Genomic DNA, 16,390 nt, shown 5'->3' on the forward strand with positions numbered 1-16,390 from the left:
TTTATGGAACAACATCAAGACGCACGCCTCAAATAAGAAAGAGGACCACGCCCAAACACCTAACAGAAGTGTAAACGACAATTATTTATTTATTTTTACTGTAACTTCAGCTATTCAAGTTCTTTCGTTTGTTGGGTGTTGTTTCCAGTGTTACGCATGATTTTTTTAATAAACCCAAAAAAAAAAATTATTGTTTATTGCCAATAATTTGATTTTAATAGTTAAATTTTATAATGTTTAAAATGAATTCACGCATATGGCCCACTGTGTACCTGAAGAAGCCAAAGCCTATCGCATCAATTGCCGAAAACTATCTGATCGGTTTAATTTTGTACCATCAGCACTCTAGATAAGTGACGCGCCAATTCGATCACCTGACAAAACGACACTAACGCCATCTCTCAGAATTGCTTCAAGATTCGCTTATGACGCTTTTCCAGATAAAAATATATAAACTCTGTAGTTGATTTTTGCTTTTAACGGCAAACTCCGAATTTTGAGTTAATTTTGAGTTGTGTGATATTTTGAAATCATTTTGATAATACACTTACAAATAAGCTTATTCGATTTTATGCATGCAAAATACCAACGGCAAATAGGCATGAAAAATGAAATTTACAAGTTCTGTTGTTATTTTATTTTGTCTAACACTAAATCAAGGGTTTTACATTTCAATGCAATTGCTTAATTCTGTTGACTACGCTCAGCTATGTTAACTCTCGTATCTTAACTTTTTCCCGGTATTGTGGGAAGAATAAAAAATTCTTAGCTGCGTTTTGTTAGCATTTGATATGAAATCTGCCCATTTGTTCCTGAAATTAATTGGAATAATAAACTGCGTGGAATCGAACGATGCAATTTTAGATTGCTCTATCCAGCGTGTGCAACATTATTCTAGCAATGGAGTCTCGAAAGTTCGCCTGGAGACTTGTTAGTTAAAATTAAGAAAATGTTAAGGTTTTTTTTAGGTCTTCGCCACTAATTAAGAGTGCTAGCTAATGGATGACCGAAGTGAGATGAAGTAGTTCTCCTTCACAACTTCGAGTTTACGGTCATACCGTGGAAAGCACTGCTCGGATATATAATATCTATATCGTCGAGCTCTAACTTCGCTCTATACCGGCGCCGAATCGAAATATCTGAGGCCTCTTTAATTCTGCCCACTACGCATCCTGTTAGGTGGTTTACATTTTTCACAAATGATGATCTCCTGCGCAATGAAATTTGCGTTGCATATGTAGAACTAAGTTGGAATTTCGGTAACATTTTTAAATAATTTTCACATGCTCGAATAGCGTGAAACGATGGAAGATAAAATGGCAAACCTTACTGAATGTTTTGACAGCTGGAGTTCATTGGTCAATTTAACAGCTGCTGAAGTATATCAATTGGAAAAATAATGATTACTTTTTAGTCACTGTATATTAAAGTTCCATGTTTTGTTCCAAAAGAATTCTCACCCTGGACCCTAGACTCATCGCTTATGGTTGTGAACGAGATTTTGAAATCAAGATATTCGAAGCCATATTGTTATTTTAGTATTTCTTTTAATTTCGTGGTACTGTGCAGCAAAAATTACATTTTTTTCTACAGAACAGGAAATATCCAGCTAATAACAAAAAGTTTTGATTGCTTTTCAATTTGTTCTTCTTGCAAAAAAAGTTAGTTGAACAAAATTAGTAACTAAACTTTCCTGCTATGAAAGAAAGTACACCATAAAAATCTGTACAAGCTGGCGTAAAATTAATTGGCCAATTTTGTTTTTGAATTATTGGATAAATAAATTACTTTGAGTGTTGGAAATCTTTATTTTGGCCTTTACGCACTCCATTGTCTGTATGTATACTGTAGCTGCCTAGTTCACAAGTGTCAAATATGACTTATTTCCGACGCCATTTGCAAAACGTATGACATCCTCCAACAGGGTGATATATTTTGTGCCATTTTGTATTTGTCGTGGCTAAAAGTAAAAAAAATTTTGGATATATCTTCTGTCGCTCGCTATCTTAGAGTAAGCAAAAGTATTAAAAACTACGTTTTGAAAATTTACTGCTTTGCAACTTGTAACTTTAAAGTCATTAAAAAATTATTATTATTTTTTAAGTAAGAAATGGAAATAAGTGCGCCAAAGCATAACAAATCGGACCTATTTACTATGTAAAAATAAAAGGAATTTAAATTTAATAGATTTTTAATAATATGCTAGATGACTTATTTTCTGTTTCCTCCTTATTGGAATGTCATTTTCATATGCTTCACGTATTATTCGTGGTACACATAACACAGTTTGAGAATACTACGCTCTATACTTAGCATTATTTCCAGCGTTTTCAAAAGTTACCAATTTACTAAATTACTTTTCAAACCCTCTCGCTCGCATATGCAACACGCATAATCATTTCCGCTAAAAGCGCAAACAAATGCACAAATGATTTCGATGAAATGACGGCAATCAACAAATTGCATTACAACAACTACTACAACAGCAAACAAGTGTTGGTCGGTCATACGACCGCAGCTGCACAGCTAATAGCACATCAAACCCAAAGTAGCCGCAACTACGAGAACTAAGGCAGACGAAGAGGTGGCAGGCGCTGCAGCCGCAGCAGCGAACAACGAATACAATCACGGCTATTGACAAGCAGTTAACGACAACAACAACAACAATAGCAATAAGCAAAAGCAATCAACAATCATCGCAGACTATCAAAGTCATCAAATGGCGCACCGCTAATGAAACGCTTGGCATGCGAGAGTAACCCGTTGCGAATCAACTAAAACCCACACATACACGCCTACACCCAGGCACATGCATACAAACTACACTCGTACTTCATACTGGAATGCATAAACAGCAAAGATTGAAAAAAGAGAAAAGGGAAAAATGCTAACCGGCATGCAGCGACAATTTAGTAAATTGATTGCAAGCAGCAGCAGCAGTGGCAGCAGTAGTAGCGGTGGCAAGCAGTAGTGGCACGATTGATACATTTGTCAAATTGTCGGAGAATACTTTCAGTTGCATATTGGCTGGCAAATAAATGCACAGCAGCGATTGCATTGAATTGTGTACTCGTAGTATCCTCTATTGTGCCACAAAAGCACGTGCTATCTGCCGCATGCCACATACCACATATCTGCATTTTCGCAGTAAACTCATTCTAGCATTACCGCTCGCTGTCACACTACTCAAAATGCATATTTAGCTCGCTCACCTGCACGTAATATTGCGAGTTTTTGTTTATTCGAGTAGACGAGTACATATCTGGGGCACTGGTAGCGTGGCGTGAGTAGTTGGCACTAAAACCCTACCAAAGCTGTCGCTTGCATGCAAAGACATTAACAACGGCACACGTGTGCTTTAAATGCATGCCTTTGTTTGTTGCATGCACTGAGTTAATATTACATGGCGCTGCATGGTTTCGTCACGTCACTCAACGCGACTCATTCCCGGCCAAACAGCCGTCATAAATGTCATAACTCAGCTTGCGGCATGCATCCATCGTTTGTTCTGTATGTAAACCAATGAGTGACCGTACGCCGCTGGGTGAATTGTTGGCATTGAGTACGTGGTTTAGATTTCGTTTATGAAATTCTAATATTTTATTCCGGTGCCAATGATATGCACCTAAACTCCTTTTGTGGCAAGTGACATTTGATTGGTTGGAAAAGTTTGTGCAGATAGTTATGAGTCAGGGCAACAGTAGCAGTATTAAAGTACAAACAACAAAATCAATTCATTTTGTTTTCGCTTTTGGTCCCTAAAATATCAAGATCTATAAACAAAGTTTAACAGCTCTGAGTAACCTAAGCCAAATTTGACAATTTAGAGGCAAATAAATAGAAAGCACATCCATTTTGCACGCCTATTGTTAGTGCCTTGTTATGAGCAGTGTTTTGATGTTTAAGACTACCCGATTAAGACATGCGCCATCTTGTCCGCGTCCCTATTGGTACAAAGCTTGAACTACTAATTTTTACAAGTTTTTCTTGAGGCCAGTTTTATACTATCAAGAAAGTTTTGGAAATACCTGTAAAGGTATCAATCGCGTAGTGCCTGGTTTATACTAAAGGGTTTTCCAATAAGAGGAGTTGTTTTGATATTCAAAGAAAAATGATATTTTTTACTATAAATTATCGGATGTTTATTTCATTATAAAGAGGAAGGAAAATAACATCAGGCAAATTACCACCACGACTATGCTTACAGGACAATATCCTTTTCATAAAATTTTTTTTAACCGAATTGCAGAGTCCTCTATAGCCTCACGAATTCCATCTTTGAGATTTTGAATGGACCCTGGGCTGTTGGCGTATACCTTCTCTTTCACGTGGCCCCAAAAAAAAAGTCCTATAAGGTGTTAAATCACAAGATCTCGGTGGCCAATTGTGATCGCCTCTTCGAGAGATAACATAGTCCGGAAACTTTTCCCGTAAAAGATCAATGATTTCGTTGCTTGTGTGGCACATAGCACCGTCTTCTTGATCAATGCGTTGTCTAGATCAATACCATCCAATTCCGGCCATAAAAAGTCGTAAATCATATATATATATAATTGGCGCATACACCCCTTCTGGATGTTTGGCCGAGCTCCTCCTCCTATTTCTGGTGTGCGTCTTGATGTTGTTCCACAAATGGGGGGACCTACAATTTAAAGCCGACTCCGAACGGCAGCTATTTTTATGAGGAGCTTTTTCATGCAGAAATACACTCGGGTTTTGCCATTGCCTGCCGAGGGGCGACCGCTATTAGAAACATGTTTTTCTTAATTTTGGTGTTGCACCGAGATTCGAACCTACGTTCTCTCTGTGAATTCCGAATGGTAGTCACGCACCACCCCATTCGGCTACGGCGGCCGCCCATATATATTTTAGCCGTTTATATATTTAAATAACACCTGTTATTGGAGAACCCTGTATGTACGGGACCTCCTATTCAGATTCTGAGAACTTTTGGCGCGTCCTTAAAAGTATGCCTGATATTATCTTGATAATTTCATACGCCGATTATATTGTAATAGCAATTTCGGATAAATAGTTTCCTACAATGTGTTATCTCCAACAAAGATCACTCAACAGACTCTACCATTGGTGTAAAAGTCGGGAACTAGAATTAAGTCCGGAAAAAAGAATCTATTACTGTTTAGCCAGAGACATAAAACATCTGCTCTTAAACAAATATCGCTAGGGGGAGAACCCCTTAAAGTAACTGAAAGGGCTAAATATCTAGACCTTGCACTAGATAGGAAGCTAACTTGGGGGGGCACACAGCCGAAGATAGTGGTCTACAATTGCTATTACACCGTTCGTGATCCTACACTTTCACGGAAAGTGTGGGAAGGAGACAATCAAAGACAGGGTCCGTAAGAGAAGTCCATCGTTTTAGACATAGACGGTTCAAAGCTCGAGGGAAGGGTGAGCGGAGGTCTATATGTGGAACATCTTGGGATCTCCTTTAGGTTTCGGCTTCCCGACTACTGTAGTGTCTATCAAGCTAAACTCATAGTAATAATAAAAGCCGTAATACGATACCTCAAGATGATATCTACATTTTCACTGATAGCCAGGCGGCGATAAAATCCCTCACAAAGCAGTCGACAACCTCCAAAATACTCATGAAATGCCAGACATGTCTTAACGAGATGGCCGAGTAATAGCACCTAGAGGTAGTATGGTTTCCTGGCCATTGTGACATTGAGGATAACTGTTGGGTGGATGTACTAGCGAGACTTGTAACCCAGTTGTGGCGATCTTTCAGAGAAGGAAGGGTGCTCCTCTCTTCGACAGTTTGGGGCAGCGCGCCTAACTAAATCCCATCAATCTTCTCCATTACATCAATAGCTTTGGCTGGCTGTAGATATCTATCCGTTGGAGGTCTTAAAATGGTACCAAAACAGCGCCTTAGTTTTAGAGTGGTATTTAACCCTTTCACCTACCTACCTACCCTTACAGACTTTAGCTACTTATCTTTGACGAAAGTGTAAGAGTAGCGAACGAAAGATGATGTAATGAAACCACCTACTGAATCGCCCGACAATTCTGGCGGACTTTCAATGCTGAATGCACAGAATCTCTGCTAATCCGAAAAAGCACAGTTTTATCGCACTGAAATTTTTTATGCACATAAGTTCCGCGCTGATCTACTACAGTTTTTTCACCAGTCGAAGTTAGATCTGTGTTAACAAAGTTAAATTAAACAAAGCTCCAGGGATTCATAGAATTCCTTCTGAGTTCTTAAAAAATGCCTACGATACTTTCATAACGTCTTGGACTGTAAGGAACAGTATTTTAAAAGAGTATCAAGCCGGCTTCAGAAAGAATTACTCCACAGTCGACAATACGAGTATACTCGTATTCAATTTAACCGCTATTGTCAATTAAAAATTCGAAGAAAAGAAGAAAGTTTACACGTATTTTGTCGACTTTAAACCGGCATTTGATAGAGTATCAAGAAACGCCTTGATATATAAGCTGCACGATATTGGTGGGAAACTTAGTAAAGAGGAGAAGTGGTACTATAGCAAGGAAGAAATACAGACTGTCTCGATGTACTTACTTAGGAGTGGAAATAACGCCCAGATGAATTTTAAAAAACATGTTAAAAACAGAACAGCTGCAGCAAAAACTGGTATTAATGGTTCGTGGACTTGTCTTGTCTTGCCCATATGGAGCTTCCCTCTTAGTTCGTGTTGGGTTGGTCGCCATGATATGGGGGCCAGACCATCACTTAAGCCTCATCCTCGCGGCAAGGATACCAACATGATGAGGAAGAAGAATTGAACTAACTTTTCTTCAAAAAGCCGTTCGACGAATGGTTAGGAGCGTAGTCACAAATACCAAAAAAGCCTCTTTTCTCGGCGATGTAGTCATTAACAATTTCACTCACGTAGCGCGCCAGTCGTTTCTTTCTTGTGCTAACTGGCATCAGTGCGAAACACCAAGTGAAGTCAAGTCCTTCTCTACCTGATTTTTCCAACACCGTCCTCTTCCTCTGCTACCATCAGCTGGTACCGCATCGAATACTTTCAGAGCTGGAGCGTTTGTATCCATTCGGACGACATGACCCAGCCAACGTAACCGCTGGATATTTATTCGATGCGCAATGTCTATGTCGTCGTAAAGCTCATACAGCTCATCGTTCTATAACCTGCGATATTCGCCAATGCCAACGTGCAAACACTCCAAGCGTCGATCCATCGGATATTGACATGGTCCAAGCTTCTGTGCTTATGTGTGACGGGCATGATGAGAGCCTTGTAGAGTGTTAATTGTGTTCGTCGGAAGATGACTTTACTACTCATTTGTCTACTTAGTCCAAAGTAGCACTTACAGATAGTTAGCTTACAGATATTTACATGTTACTAAAAGGACCACGAAAAACTTGCGTATAAGTTCTGATTCTAGGGTTAAATATAACAAATAAAAATCATGTTAGCTTAATACTTTTCTATTTGCCGAAGCTCTGAGCTCATCACCCGTTTTCAGCAAACTACGAATGATCCTGTAGATCCTAAATACATTCGAATAATTTCTTACTTTCCAAATGTTATATTGCTCCATGTTACGCAGTTTTAAAGATATTTTTAACTAAATTAGATATTGCGTCTAAGTAAGACACTCAAACTGCGCTCTTGGTCGTTTTAACCCTTTCTGAAAAATATGAGCAATTAACAACTTTTTTTTTAAATAATCCTTTATTCTGATTTCTAGGTACTGCATTTTAAGGCAAAGAGTTGCACAACTCTAAAATTTAAATAACATTCAGACAAGCTAATCCCCTGGAATAGAAATTGTTCCAGATAATATAAAAATATACTCCTGAAAGTGCATGCCCACTAGTTCGGCAAGCAAAATGTGATGCAAAATAATAGCAAACAAAAAATGTACTTCATAGTATATGGAAACATCAAAAAGGCAGATTTGTCTGAAGTTAAACCCAGAAGAGGACTTACTAAACCTAATTTATTACCCCAGCAATCATGACCGACATATGACAAATCACGATACATCAACTACAACAATACAAAAACAAAAGAATTGAGAGGAATTGTTAGCGAAAAAAATTGTTGCACAAAAACAACAAATATTAGTTATATGGCAGCAATAAAAAAAATTGGTCTAATAGATTTGTGAAAGCGAATGAGAAATAAACAGCAAAACTACATACGTATGTGTAAATTTGTACGAGTATACACTATCAACTGGTACTCACGTAGATACAAACATATCATATTACGTATGCATATGCGTAATATGTACCCAGTAGTTAATATTTTAATAATATAACGAACCAGTCACTCCAGTCAAATGAGTTTTGCGTGGCTATCAGCCGACTAATTCCGAGGTTGAAGTCCAATATGGACGTGAAATATCGAACGATGAACTATTGATTTGCAAAAGTAAGGGTAAATCCTCCAGTGTATGAAAAAGCATCTCAAAGTGATATAACAAGGTTTTTATGAAAAATATAAGTTTCACTCTTTGTCAACATCCACGCGTATACCAAAAATTGAAGAAGAAACTCGGCTAAATAACAATGTTTTATATCACCTGTGTGCGACCATTACCATATATCTATAGAAAATTTACTTTTATTTTAATTTTAAAACTACACCAATTAAGTGTACAATTTTGCTTTCACAGATCTTTCCTCAAAGTTTCAGTTGTTATTTAAAAAAAGGAACTACATATTTACGTTGCGAAATACGGACCGTCGATTGCCTAAACTTTTTCTATCTTTCGGAAATTTCACACAGGATGAATTTACCGCCTTTTGAACTGAACCATGAATCGATTAATATTTTGACTTCTTCATAAAAGCGAAAACGCTGATCAGCCAAAGTAAGTATCGGTAAAGATATAAAGCTCCTATTGGCCCAATCAAAAAACAGTCAGAAGGAGCACATTCTGTAGAGTGAGATGCGTGAGTTAATCCTTTCGCGATATTGTTGCCATATGGCAACAGTAAACTTTAAAAGGCCGTCAACACTCTCTTGTCAAAAATATCAACTTTTTTGTTACAAATTTTCAAAAATTGAAGTTTAATGGTTAAACAGAAATAAAATAAATAATAACCGCCCATTATATATCGGTAATACAACATTTTTAAAGAAAGTCTTCTGGCATATAGCACTTCACTCTGAAATTTGTATTTTGCATTTTTAGATTTTTGAGGCATTTTGGGCAAATGTTTTGAACAATTTTTGAATAAAGTATATAGAAAAAATGTTCAATATGTCATTTGGCATATAAATGTTTTTTCGCTCGCAGCTTTAAAAGCTGTGCTAATTTTTAAAACTAAGCTTGTTGCCATATGGCAACAAATTTCTCGTAAGGTGTTAACTTGCATTAGATTGCAGAAGAAGTTTATTTGCGATTGAAACCAATACAAAACATTTGTTGCCATATGGCAACATTAAAAAAAGCACTTAACAATAAAAAAAAAAAAAATTTATTTGTATTCTTATTGGTCCTAAAATAAATACTCAGACAAAAATTTGGATTTTTTGGATGGCGCAATAAAAAGATGTAGCGGAAGGGTTAAGAATTCTATTTGAATAAGTATTTCTGAGGGCATCTGCACCCTCTCTACTGAATGAGGCCAAGCGCTATTTTGCTGGAGAATAACTTTGTTGCGTCTCTTTTGTTTTGATACTGTAGTCGTTTTTCTTCATCGTTTGGCCCGAATGCATTAATTACGCTTGATATCGGTCCCTTGTGATGGTTTCACTCGGCCCCATTAGCATAGTTTTGGCGCCATGAACATTCTCCCCCGTTAATTTTGTCGATTCTGAATTATTTTGTATTCACTACAAATCGTCATCAGTGTCAGCGGTGAACTATCAAATTTTGCGATTGATTACCTGGTGCAAAACAGCGTCATAACGATTTGCCAACCGAATTGGTCCAGCAGCCTTTTTTCTATTCTTAAAAGTGCAGTTTAAGAAGCTCTCACACTTACATTTAAGAACTAGTTTTAGTAACAACTAGCAAACCCGGCCCCCTTCGCTGGGCACACTAAAATAGAATAGATATGGTTTAGAACAGAAAATATATGGTTTTCATATTATTTATTTCTTTATTCTTTATTCAAGCGCTTTGGCATAAACAATATTTTTTGTTTTTCTATTTGTTTTTGAGTAAATATAAAATATAAATTGAAAATCAGGAAAAAAGAAGATTGTTTTTAAATTTCAAATCAACGCATATGAATAACTAAGAAACAATCGTCTTTTTTCCTGATCATACATGCATTTTTCGTTTCAATTTATATGTTTTATTAAGCATTGGAGCTTTTTTAACCATTATCCATTTATATTTTTCAAAAAAAAAAAAACGAAAAAAATTGTTTTTTTCACGAACACATAATTTCATTCGGATTTCACATTAAATTCTCAAATTTCGTAAGAAATTATTCACTGTTCCAAAACCCACTCCAAAAAAATTCACAAACAATTTTTACTTGTTGCACTTACGTTTTTTCCTTATGGCATCCAAATCAGAAAGAAATAATGACACATTGTAACTCACTTGTCAATTTGACAGTTCAGTTCCGCCCCAAGCGTTAAAAAAGTAAGCGACATTATGGTTGGCTCAAAAGAACGCTGTACCCGTTGCCACTGCTCCGAATTACATACAAACTTTACGAAACGCATTTTCAATACTTACTTAACATTGTGCATAAGTTTGGTTTAATTCGGTGCAAAGACACGGCGGGTCCACGTTTTGGCATATATTTCGAGACCCTAGTCATCAATAGGTATGAAAATTACCCCGTATTAAAGCACTTATCAACAGCTTTCATTTGATACCCATATTGTACATACACAACCAAAGGTTACCCGGGTCCACGTTTGACCTATATCTCGAGACCCCAGTCACGGAGCGGCATGAAAAATACTCTGTACTAAAGCATTCACCAACAGCTACAATTTGATACCCATATTGTACATACACATCCGAAGGTTATCCGGGTCCACGTTTTGACCTATATCTCGAGCCCTATCCACCAATAGGTATCCAAACTATACGGAAACCATCTTCAATACCTTCTTAACAATGTGTGTAAGTTTGGTTTAATTCGGTGCAGACACGGCCGGTTAGCGAACACACACAAAAAGTTGACTTTATTTTATATATAAGATTTTTTTCAGTTTGTGTCCGAAAAATCCAAATATCTTACGGAACCCTATTTTTTTCCAAAATAAAATGTAATCCATGTTACTCGTGGATAATGTAGTTTTCGAATGGTGAAAGAATTTTTAAAATCGGTCTAGTAGTTTTTGAGCCTATTCGTTACAAACAAACAAACAAACAAAGTTTTCCTCTTTATAATATTAGTATAGATAAAACCAGGCATATTTGATCTGAACTCGATAATTCTGACTTCATATACTTGTATGATATTTTCATAGTATAAATAAAGTGAAAAGATGCTCAGAACATTTTACTCAACCAATATTTATTTTCTGTTACGCTTTAACGAATATCTCTGTGAATAGCTGTGAGCTTGATGTAAGGGAGAACTTATGCTAAAAGAATGTGAAATGTAAACATTTGAAACATAAAAGTGTACAGTCTAAAGCATTTTATATTGAATATTAAAAGTGACAATAGTACAATTTTGAGCAAAGCGGACTAGTTCAGCATTAGACTTGAAACAGTTCGATTCCTTACATGTTTTGGCCCACTTGCTCAAGTGAAAGTAACTGAGGAAATACAGACAGAAGTCATCAAACTCCTGATTTCTTAACAATTTGACGGAAACGTATATGTTTTATTGTTCTTCTTTTTATTGCATGTCTATAACAGTATTGTCAATGCAAGTAGACAGTTTGAAAGTGTAGAGTCATGGAGATGATTTATAGATTGATGATGACATCACTGTCGAAGGCTGTCATTTATAAAATATGTGTTATGGTAACGAAATTGTATTTTATTTACTCATGCAAGTCTATTGAAAAGTAATTGTGACGTAAAATAGTTCGGCTAAAGTAACAGATCACATTCGATTCAGTTGATGAATATCCGGCTTGAAAAATATCCATTTCATTGTACCTCATTTATAAATGTTAAGACAAAGGTCAAAAACATTGGCTCGAATTGTTTGAAAATTGCTTTGAGGAGAAAGCATTTGTATAAACAGTAGCGCACATAAAAATTCGGAAAAGTATTAGTAAGTTTGCATTTAAAGTGTTGGAGAAGGCTTAAGTAGCGGGTAGACTACTTGCTTGGTCCAAAACCGATGCAAATGTAAATTTCTCAATAATAGACTATTAGAAAAAGTTGCTATGGTAATGATGATGATGACTAATACTTATACATACAAATCTATATATTAATACGGAGAGCAAATTTTTGTCGTACCTTTTTTTAGTATTTACAGTCAGAGAAAGAAGTTGAAACATATACCAAAGGATAGCAGATGTGGAGACGGTTTGCATAATGTATTAAAATAGATACATAAGTGAATAGGTTCAGGTAAAATTAATAATTATAATTTGAAGGTATTGAGGTAAGCCGGTGCGTATGAGTACTGCGCAGAGGTAGAGTGCAACTTGCTGAGATGTTACGTATACGACAAGGCAGATTTACATGAGCATGTTTTGGCATAAATTAATATTTGGTAATAATATCCCTGATTTCATTTTAGAATTATAATGCAAATTCTGCGCGTATTAAGAGACTTACCCACGCACTAAGAGAGAGATATCGAGTTCTATTCCGCTTGACTTTTCGGTGTGAGGAAAGGAGTTTTTGAATTTTTAGATTCACTTTTTTTAATTTATTTATTTAACTATATTATTATAATAATTTAAGCTTATATTACAATACGTTATTGCGTTATTACTTAAACGAAACAAAATTAAATGAAATAAATATGTAGATGGTGTATTTTAAGAGCTTTAGAATTTCAAATGATAATACAAAACCGAAATATTATTGAAATAGTACTACTGTGGGCAAAAAGTAAGGGGAATTTGTTTGTGAAATGAAAAATCTTTATTTATTTTTGTAAAAATCTTGTCAATTTCATCCCCTTCAAAATAATCCCCTCTCGATGAAATACAATTATGCCAACGATGTTTCCAATCCCCGAAACATGCCAAATGGCCCATTTCCGGTATAGCCATCAGCACCTTCTTCGATTCAGCTTTTATCTCCTCAATCGACTCGAAACGCATTCCCCGGAGTGGTCTCTTGAGTTTTGGGAATAGGCAGAAGTCACACGGAGTCAAATCAGGCGAATACGGGGGTTGAGGAACGATATGCGTGGATTTTTTGGCGAAATGGTCACGAAGAACGAGTGCAGTGTGAGACGGTGCATTATCGTGATGCAAAAACCAAGAGTTGTTGGCCCATAATTCTGGTCTTTTTAGACGAATTGCTTCACGTAAACGACGCATAACGCTCAAATAATATTCCTCATTAACAGTTTGGCCAGGTGGAAGGAATTCATATGTAAGGATGGCTTGTAAATCGTGACTGTTTTATTCATCATTACATTTCAGTTAGGAATTCATTTTAAAGGATATTTACATATTAAGATAAAAGAGAGTAACTAGTAAACTTAGATAATAATTTAGCTACATCGCAGGGATGTATTTGGGATTATAACTACTTGAACAGGCCATTGGATTTATGACCTTACATTCGGCCAATCCTGATCACTGGATACGACCTCGGATCCATCGCCGCCATCATTGAAACCGTCAAAATTCGGAAGGATACACCATGGTTTTAGTTTGTCAGCTGCGTGTATCGAAGAGTAGTGCCGCTGTTTACGACTTGAACCTGGCACATCTTCGATTAAATATCGGTCATTACCTATTACTTTTGTTATGATAAATGGCCCTTTGTACGGAGGTTCCAATTTTCGTGAACTTCCCGTACTAACAGGCTCATTTTCTGTAAGTACTAAGTCACCTACAGTATAGCGTATTGGTCGACTATGCTTTTCGTCGAACCTTATCTTTGCTTTTCTTCTTTGTTGGTTCACTCGTTCTGCTGCTTCTCGTTGTACATCCTGGAGTTCTTCGTTTGTTATGATTTCATCTTTATGTAGCGCTAATATAAGTTTATTTTGTAATATATCTCTTGGCTTGAAGTTAAATAATAGTTCCTGTGGTGATCGACCTGTAGTTTTGTTCTTTGTAGAATTCAATGTCCATTGTATAGCTCGTACTTCTTCATCCCAACATTTGTTCTCGCTTGTCGATGGAAGTAACATACTCATGATCGTACGATTAGCTCTTTCTGCATGACCATTCGCTCGTGGTGTTCGTACGGCATTAAGTATATGTTTAATGTCGTTATCTTTACAGTACTTCTGGAAATCGTTAGACGTAAACGCTGTCCCTCGATCGGTCACTATTCTCGCTGGTACACCAAAGTAACTGCTCACCTCATTTAGTAACCCAATAACATGTCGTGTTGCTGTGCTTCTTACAGCTCTCACAATTGTGAACTTCGTAAATGAGTCCACAAAAACTAATATATGCTCGTTTTGTTTTTTACTTTTTGGGAATGGACCAAGATGATCCAAATGAACCGTCTTAAAAGGTATTGGTTCCATTTCATCATAATGGTATTCGCCTTCTTGTTTACCACTACGTTGTTTATTGTAACCACATTCAATACAAGATTTTATAAATGACTTTATAAAATTACGCATTCTGGGAAACCAAAAATATTTTTGTGTCTCTTCTAAAGTCTTCTCGATACTTAAGTGCTTTACTTTTTCATGCATGCTCTGTATTATTTTGTAGCGTATCGCATTTGGCACTACCCATAATCGTTTACCTTTCTCTTTACGATAAAGCCTCTCATCCTCTACCGTATACTCTTCATTCAAAACATTGTCACCATTTTTAACTTTATTAATAATCTCTTTTATTTTCTCGTCCTGTTGTTGCATGCTATAAATCCAATCGCTTGTCTCTAATGTTGTCTTCGATACCTTTAACGATGCTGTGTCTAACTCTTTAGTATTTTCGTTAGGTATTCTACTTAAAAAGTCAATATGTTCCATGCGCCGACCTGGACGATGTTCGAACGTTACATCAAAATCTTGGATTCGTAACCACCAACGCGCTATTCTCGGTATGAGCTCTCTCTTGTTCATTGTTGACGTTACCGCACTACAATCGGTAACTACGACGACATGCTTACCCTGCACATAATATTTAAAACGTTCCAAACTGCTAACTACTGCCAACGCCTCAAGCTCGTAACTATGAAAGTTTCTTTCGCAATCAGTTGTAGCCCTGCTGTAATAAGCCACTGGCTTCCAATCGCCCTCATCATTTTGCATTAACACGCCTGCTATGCCCACTGAACTTGCATCTGTGTGAATTTGATGTTCTGCGTCTACTCTATATTTTGTCATTTCAGGTTCTGAGATTAAAGCTTTTTTCAATTTGCTAAAAGCTATCTCTTGCTGTTCAGCCCACTCAAATGGTTGGTCTTTTCGTAACAATTTTCTCAGTGCTTCGCTAATAATTGAATACCCCGGAATAAACCGACGGAAGTATCCGCTAAGACCAAGAAACTTTCTCACATCCGTTATTGTCTTCGGCGTAGGAAAACATTCGATCGCTAATGTCTTTATACTTCCTGGGCTCACGCCATCTTTATGTAATTTATGCCCTAAGAACTCTATAGTCTCCTTCAGGAACTCGCATTTGTTTACGTTTAGTGTTAACTTTAGTTGTCGCAATGCCTCAAATACTCTGCTTAATTTCTCGTACATTTCGTTAATACTATTACTGCCTACTAATATATCATCCATGTAATGGATCATGTCACCTGGTTTTACCTTATCCGCTATACACTGCATTAACCTTTGGAATACGGCTGGCGCATTCTTAAGCCCGAATTGCATTCGTTTGAATTCGTATAAGCCCTCAGTGGTAACAAAAGCTGTAAATTTTCTACACTCCTCTCGAATAGGTACCTGATAATAGCCACTATTAAGATCCAGTATTGAAAAATATTTAAACTTCATAGCTTCACTTAAACGTTCTTCAATATTCGGAGTCGGATAAATTTCTTTAGCTGTATGTTTATTAAGTCGCCTATAATCGACACAAAGGCGTTCTCCTCCGTTCTTTTTCGCTACTAGTACAACTGGACTCGCATACTCAGAATGAGACTTAGTAATAATGTCACACTCGAGGAGATCATTTATCATTTTCGATATGATGCACTTCTTCGGCTCTGGAACTCTATAAGGCTTTTGTACAATCGCTTCTTTTGTCGTCAACTCGATCTTCATATCGATCACGTTAGTTAATCCAATATCATGCAAATTTTCAGCGAAAATGTCGCAATTTTCGTTAAGAAACTTTTGTAACTTATCTTTAGTTTGATCGTCATTAACGTTACAAATTAT

This window comes from Anastrepha obliqua, chromosome 5, assembly GCF_027943255.1.
Source record: "Anastrepha obliqua isolate idAnaObli1 chromosome 5, idAnaObli1_1.0, whole genome shotgun sequence".
NCBI lineage: Eukaryota > Metazoa > Arthropoda > Insecta > Diptera > Tephritidae > Anastrepha > Anastrepha obliqua.